Source organism: Rhopalosiphum padi, unplaced genomic scaffold (assembly GCF_020882245.1).
Source record: "Rhopalosiphum padi isolate XX-2018 unplaced genomic scaffold, ASM2088224v1 scaffold1, whole genome shotgun sequence".
Classification (NCBI taxonomy): domain Eukaryota; kingdom Metazoa; phylum Arthropoda; class Insecta; order Hemiptera; family Aphididae; genus Rhopalosiphum; species Rhopalosiphum padi.
The window spans coordinates 8,653,813-8,662,246 of NW_026869996.1; positions in this window are offsets into that span (position 1 = coordinate 8,653,813).

Below are 8,434 nucleotides of genomic sequence, written 5' to 3' on the forward strand. Positions count from 1 at the left end.
TACATGCTGAGACATGAATTCACATTTCTACCACTATGCAAAATATCAACATCCTACGTTGAAAATGGACTAGACGATACTGCTAATAATAATGGTTTTTGTGCAACGTGCGTGTAATGGGTATTGAATTTAATTGATATTAAACTAATAGTAGTGTTACAAAAAGTCAGTGTCATGAAACCCTGACCATTAGATTATAAGAAAATGATTCTAATTTTCCATAATTGACATTCAAATATTACATTTAAGCTGATACTTCATAAGCAGAATAAAAAATGATTTTACATGGTAATTTTAACAAATATTACAAAGTCATATTTTAAACTGCTTATAAAACACTGAATTCTCATGTTAGTGTCTAGAAACCTTGACTACTGTATTATGACAATGATTCTTATTGTATAATGTATACAAGTATTACAAACTCTTATTATTTTAATATTGAAAAGCAGCAATTTTAAGTTAATGTACAAGTGTATTGTTTACTTATATTTTGTTTTACATTAAAACTCAACAAAACATTCTGGTCGATTTGTACTATCTCTTTTATTGCTAAGCATTATAATTATTTCTTTAACCATTATACATATTTAACTGACTACTTTGTGTTTTAGATGGCAGTACAGCAGATCACTGGAGGCATGCTGAGACATGAATTAACATTTCTATCACTTGGGAAAGTTACAACATCTTCCGTTGAGAATGGAATAGAAGGTACTGCTAATAATAATGGTTTTATGCAACGTGCGTGTAATGGGTATTGAATGTAATTGATATTCAATTAATAGTAGTTTTACAAAAAGTTAGTGTCATAAAACCCTAACCATTATATTAAGTAAATGGTTCTTATTTGCCATTATTAACTTCCATATATTTCATTTAGGCTCATACTTAATAATAAACACCATAAAACGTGCTTATATATCATAATTTTGACTCATATTACAAATTCATATTTTTAGCTGCTCATAAAAATCTCAATTATGATGTTAGTGTCATGAAACGTAGACCATTAGATTAAGTAAATGATTCTTATTTACCATTACTAACATCCATATTTGTCATTTAAGCTGATACTTCATAAACACTATAAAACATGTTTTTTATATGATAATATTGACCAATATTACAAATTCATACTTTGAACTGCCAGTAAAACACTGTATTCTCAAGTTATACTCCAACCATTATACATTATTAACTTACTACATTTTTTCAGATTGCAGTATATCAGATCAATCATGGCATGCTGAGACACAAATTCACGTTTCTACCACCAAGGAAAGTATCAACATCCTATGTTGAAAATGGACTAGAAGATACTGATAATAATATTGGATTCATGCAATGTGCGTGCAATGGTTTTTGAATATAATTGATACTAAATTAATAGCTGTGAAACAATTGAGATTTGTTAAATATCTGAATAAAATAATAGTAAACATCTTTAGCTTGTATTGTTTATTCTTAAAATTTACCTATGCTATAAATATCTTTTATTTTTACTATATTTAAATGATCATTATAAAACATGTATAAAACACTCAAATATTAAGTTAATGTTTAGAAGCTTGAACAATAGTTTAAGAAATTTACCATTATTATCTTTCACGTGTTTCATTTAACCTGGTATTTTGAATGCACTATAATACATGTTTTTATATGATGATTTTGACAAATTAACTGCTTATAAAACACTCAATTATTAATTGTATGCACCGACAGAGGGCGGTAGTGGGGACGACATCCGATGCCCGATCGCCTCAGAGAAAAACTAGTTGGTCGTGTGCCGTTCACCGGACGGCCTTTTAACGTAATTGATGGTTGTTTTTACTTAGCTATTGGGTGTAGTTGTTGTTCATTTAATAAAGATTTTTGATATTATAAACGAATTGTTCATATTTTATGCCCGAAGTTAACACAAGTAAGTGTCTTGATCCTTGACTACTTGATTACGAAAATGATTCTAATTTATAATTTTTAACTTGCACATGTTTCATTTAACGTGATATTTTTACTTCATAAAAACTATAAAATATGATTTTATAAGTTAATTTTGACGAATAATACAAATTCATATTTTTAGATTCTGAACGGAGTGATGAATGTATTGATTTTACAATGATTTTTGTGTCTGTCATCACTTTTTGGAGTAGTAATAATGCTTCGTTTTTGACTTCAGCCCCTCTTTGAAAAGACAAAATCGATTTTTAGATTTTGCTGTAACTCAAAAACGAATCTTTGTAAATACTTGAAATTTTCAACAAACGTTTATATTAGCGTTATCTATTTGCGATTAAATTTTCAAAATATTTTGACATTTTTTAGGCTACTTATAGATAATTAAAACTTATCGTGGTAAATAAAATATAAAAAATCGTTAGTCACAATTTTTGTTTATAAGCATTTAAAGTTCAAATGTTTAGAAAATATATGAAAATCACGAAAATTTACAAAGAATTTTGAAGTTGAAAAATCATAAAATTTTTGTGATTTATACTTAAGGTTCAAAAATCCAATACTAGGTTATCCATAAGTTTTCCTTCAAGTAACCGTAAAAAAAATATTCCGGTGTCAATATAGAAAACATGTTATGTGCGTATGAAATATAATTTTTTACGAAATCGCGTAAAATAACGATGTATTACAATTTAAATATGGGTAACAATATAATATGTCCAACTAATTATCATTGACTGACAAATCATCTCCGTTCAGAATCGTTTTTCGTATACAATGCTACCCGTCGTTGCATTCAAATTTAACACATCCATTATAGTGACCAGTGACCTACTCTCCATCTCTACTATACAGCGGAGCGATACCCACTTTTTTCATATTGAAGAGGAGCAAATTTTCAGTTGTTGTACAAATGTATTCTTTAGTTACACTTATAATAGGTACACTTATATTCTACAAAACATTCTGGTATATTTGTAGGTACTATCTTTTATGGCTTATCATAATTATTATTTCTTATCGTCTGTTATATATTATGTCTATATTTCATAATGTCATTTTGCAGTTTTACATTCGTATTTGTATTAAAGTTTCAATTGTAAATCGTTTTCAAGAATTTTGTAATAAAAATGAACTTTGTCTGTTAGTTTATGTATTGATTGTTTCCATTTCAAAATTATTCAGTGTTGTCCACGTACTAGTTGTTATATAAAAGTTGTTGTTCTCCTTACGGTGTCTAGTAGCGACATTTTATCCTCCATTGGACCATTATACATATTTAACTTACTATTTTTTTTTAGATGGCTGTACAGCAGATCACTCAATACATGCTGAGACATGAATTCACATTTCTACCACTATGCAAAATATCAACATCCTACGTTGAAAATGGACTAGACGATACTGCTAATAATAATGGTTTTGTGCAACGTGCGTGTAATGGGTATTGAATTTAATTGATATTAAACTAATAGTAGTGTTACAAAAAGTCAGTGTCATGAAACCCTGACCATTAGATTATAAGAAAATGATTCTAATTTTCCATAATTGACATTCAAATATTACATTTAAGCTGATACTTCATAAGCAGAATAAAAAATGATTTTACATGGTAATTTTAACAAATATTACAAAGTCATATTTTAAACTGCTTATAAAACACTGAATTCTCATGTTAGTGTCTAGAAACCTTGACTACTGTATTATGACAATGATTCTTATTGTATAATGTATACAAGTATTACAAACTCTTATTATTTTAATATTGAAAAGCAGCAATTTTAAGTTAATGTACAAGTGTATTGTTTACTTATATTTTGTTTTACATTAAAACTCAACAAAACATTCTGGTCGATTTGTACTATCTCTTTTATTGCTAAGCATTATAATTATTTCTTTAACCATTATACATATTTAACTGACTACTTTGTGTTTTAGATGGCAGTACAGCAGATCACTGGAGGCATGCTGAGACATGAATTAACATTTCTATCACTTGGGAAAGTTACAACATCTTCCGTTGAGAATGGAATAGAAGGTACTGCTAATAATAATGGTTTTATGCAACGTGCGTGTAATGGGTATTGAATGTAATTGATATTCAATTAATAGTAGTTTTACAAAAAGTTAGTGTCATAAAACCCTAACCATTATATTAAGTAAATGGTTCTTATTTGCCATTATTAACTTCCATATATTTCATTTAGGCTCATACTTAATAATAAACACCATAAAACGTGCTTATATATCATAATTTTGACTCATATTACAAATTCATATTTTTAGCTGCTCATAAAAATCTCAATTATGATGTTAGTGTCATGAAACGTAGACCATTAGATTAAGTAAATGATTCTTATTTACCATTACTAACATCCATATTTGTCATTTAAGCTGATACTTCATAAACACTATAAAACATGTTTTTTATATGATAATATTGACCAATATTACAAATTCATACTTTGAACTGCCAGTAAAACACTGTATTCTCAAGTTATACTCCAACCATTATACATTATTAACTTACTACATTTTTTCAGATTGCAGTATATCAGATCAATCATGGCATGCTGAGACACAAATTCACGTTTCTACCACCAAGGAAAGTATCAACATCCTATGTTGAAAATGGACTAGAAGATACTGATAATAATATTGGATTCATGCAATGTGCGTGCAATGGTTTTTGAATATAATTGATACTAAATTAATAGCTGTGAAACAATTGAGATTTGTTAAATATCTGAATAAAATAATAGTAAACATCTTTAGCTTGTATTGTTTATTCTTAAAATTTACCTATGCTATAAATATCTTTTATTTTTACTATATTTAAATGATCATTATAAAACATGTATAAAACACTCAAATATTAAGTTAATGTTTAGAAGCTTGAACAATAGTTTAAGAAATTTACCATTATTATCTTTCACGTGTTTCATTTAACCTGGTATTTTGAATGCACTATAATACATGTTTTTATATGATGATTTTGACAAATTAACTGCTTATAAAACACTCAATTATTAATTGTATGCACCGACAGAGGGCGGTAGTGGGGACGACATCCGATGCCCGATCGCCTCAGAGAAAAACTAGTTGGTCGTGTGCCGTTCACCGGACGGCCTTTTAACGTAATTGATGGTTGTTTTTACTTAGCTATTGGGTGTAGTTGTTGTTCATTTAATAAAGATTTTTGATATTATAAACGAATTGTTCATATTTTATGCCCGAAGTTAACACAAGTAAGTGTCTTGATCCTTGACTACTTGATTACGAAAATGATTCTAATTTATAATTTTTAACTTGCACATGTTTCATTTAACGTGATATTTTTACTTCATAAAAACTATAAAATATGATTTTATAAGTTAATTTTGACGAATAATACAAATTCATATTTTTAGATTCTGAACGGAGTGATGAATGTATTGATTTTACAATGATTTTTGTGTCTGTCATCACTTTTTGGAGTAGTAATAATGCTTCGTTTTTGACTTCAGCCCCTCTTTGAAAAGACAAAATCGATTTTTAGATTTTGCTGTAACTCAAAAACGAATCTTTGTAAATACTTGAAATTTTCAACAAACGTTTATATTAGCGTTATCTATTTGCGATTAAATTTTCAAAATATTTTGACATTTTTTAGGCTACTTATAGATAATTAAAACTTATCGTGGTAAATAAAATATAAAAAATCGTTAGTCACAATTTTTGTTTATAAGCATTTAAAGTTCAAATGTTTAGAAAATATATGAAAATCACGAAAATTTACAAAGAATTTTGAAGTTGAAAAATCATAAAATTTTTGTGATTTATACTTAAGGTTCAAAAATCCAATACTAGGTTATCCATAAGTTTTCCTTCAAGTAACCGTAAAAAAAATATTCCGGTGTCAATATAGAAAACATGTTATGTGCGTATGAAATATAATTTTTTACGAAATCGCGTAAAATAACGATGTATTACAATTTAAATATGGGTAACAATATAATATGTCCAACTAATTATCATTGACTGACAAATCATCTCCGTTCAGAATCGTTTTTCGTATACAATGCTACCCGTCGTTGCATTCAAATTTAACACATCCATTATAGTGACCAGTGACCTACTCTCCATCTCTACTATACAGCGGAGCGATACCCACTTTTTTCATATTGAAGAGGAGCAAATTTTCAGTTGTTGTACAAATGTATTCTTTAGTTACACTTATAATAGGTACACTTATATTCTACAAAACATTCTGGTATATTTGTAGGTACTATCTTTTATGGCTTATCATAATTATTATTTCTTATCGTCTGTTATATATTATGTCTATATTTCATAATGTCATTTTGCAGTTTTACATTCGTATTTGTATTAAAGTTTCAATTGTAAATCGTTTTCAAGAATTTTGTAATAAAAATGAACTTTGTCTGTTAGTTTATGTATTGATTGTTTCCATTTCAAAATTATTCAGTGTTGTCCACGTACTAGTTGTTATATAAAAGTTGTTGTTCTCCTTACGGTGTCTAGTAGCGACATTTTATCCTCCATTGGACCATTATACATATTTAACTGACTATTTTTAATTTTTAGATGGCAGTACAGCAGGTCACTCAATACATGATGAGACATGAATTCACATTTCTACCACTATGCAAAATATCAACATCCTACGTTGAAAATGGACTAGACGATACTGCTAATAATAATGGTTTTGTGCAACGTGCGTGTAATGGGTATTGAATTTAATTGATATTAAACTAATAGTAGTGTTACAAAAAGTCAGTGTCATGAAACCCTGACCATTAGATTATAAGAAAATGATTCTAATTTTCCATAATTGACATTCAAATATTACATTTAAGCTGATACTTCATAAACACAATAAAACATGATTTTACATGGTAATTTTAACAAATATTACAAAGTCATATTTTAAACTGCTTATAAAACACTGAATTCTCATGTTAGTGTCTAGAAACCTTGACTACTGGATTATGACAATGATTCTTATTGTATAATGTATACAAGTATTACAAACTCTTATTATTTTAATATTGAAAAGCAGCAATTTTAAGTTAATGTACAAGTGTATTGTTTACTTATATTTTGTTTTACATTAAAACTCAACAAAACATTCTGGTCGATTTGTACTATCTCTTTTATTGCTAAGCATTATAATTATTTCTTTAACCATTATACATATTTAACTGACTACTTTGTGTTTTAGATGGCAGTACAGCAGATCACTGGAGGCATGCTGAGACATGAATTAACATTTCTATCACTTGGGAAAGTTACAACATCTTCCGTTGAGAATGGAATAGAAGGTACTGCTAATAATAATGGTTTTATGCAACGTGCGTGTAATGGGTATTGAATGTAATTGATATTCAATTAATAGTAGTTTTACAAAAAGTTAGTGTCATAAAACCCTAACCATTATATTAAGTAAATGGTTCTTATTTGCCATTATTAACTTCCATATATTTCATTTAGGCTCATACTTAATAATAAACACCATAAAACGTGCTTATATATCATAATTTTGACTCATATTACAAATTCATATTTTTAGCTGCTCATAAAAATCTCAATTATGATGTTAGTGTCATGAAACGTAGACCATTAGATTAAGTGAATGATTCTTATTTACCATTACTAACATCCATATTTGTCATTTAAACTGATACTACATAAACACTATAAAACATGTTTTTTATATGATAATATTGACCAATATTACAAATTCATACTTTGAACTGCCAGTAAAACACTGTATTCTCAAGTTATACTCCAACCATTATACATTATTAACTTACTACATTTTTTCAGATTGCAGTATATCAGATCAATCATGGCATGCTGAGACACAAATTCACGTTTCTACCACCAAGGAAAGTATCAACATCCTATGTTGAAAATGGACTAGAAGATACTGATAATAATATTGGATTCATGCAATGTGCGTGCAATGGTTTTTGAATATAATTGATACTAAATTAATAGCTGTGAAACAATTGAGATTTGTTAAATATCTGAATAAAATAATAGTAAACATCTTTAGCTTGTATTGTTTATTCTTAAAATTTACCTATGCTATAAATATCTTTTATTTTTACTATATTTAAATGATCATTATAAAACATGTATAAAACACTCAAATATTAAGTTAATGTTTAGAAGCTTGAACAATAGTTTAAGAAATTTACCATTATTATCTTTCACGTGTTTCATTTAACCTGGTATTTTGAATGCACTATAATACATGTTTTTATATGGTGATTTTGACAAATTAACTGCTTAGAAAACACTCAATTATTAATTGTATGCACCGACAGAGGGCGGTAGTGGGGACGACATCCGATGCCCGATCGCCTCAGAGAAAAACTAGTTGGTCGTGTGCCGTTCACCGGACGGCCTTTTAACGTAATTGATGGTTGTTTTTACTTAGCTATTGGGTGTAGTTGTTGTTCATTTA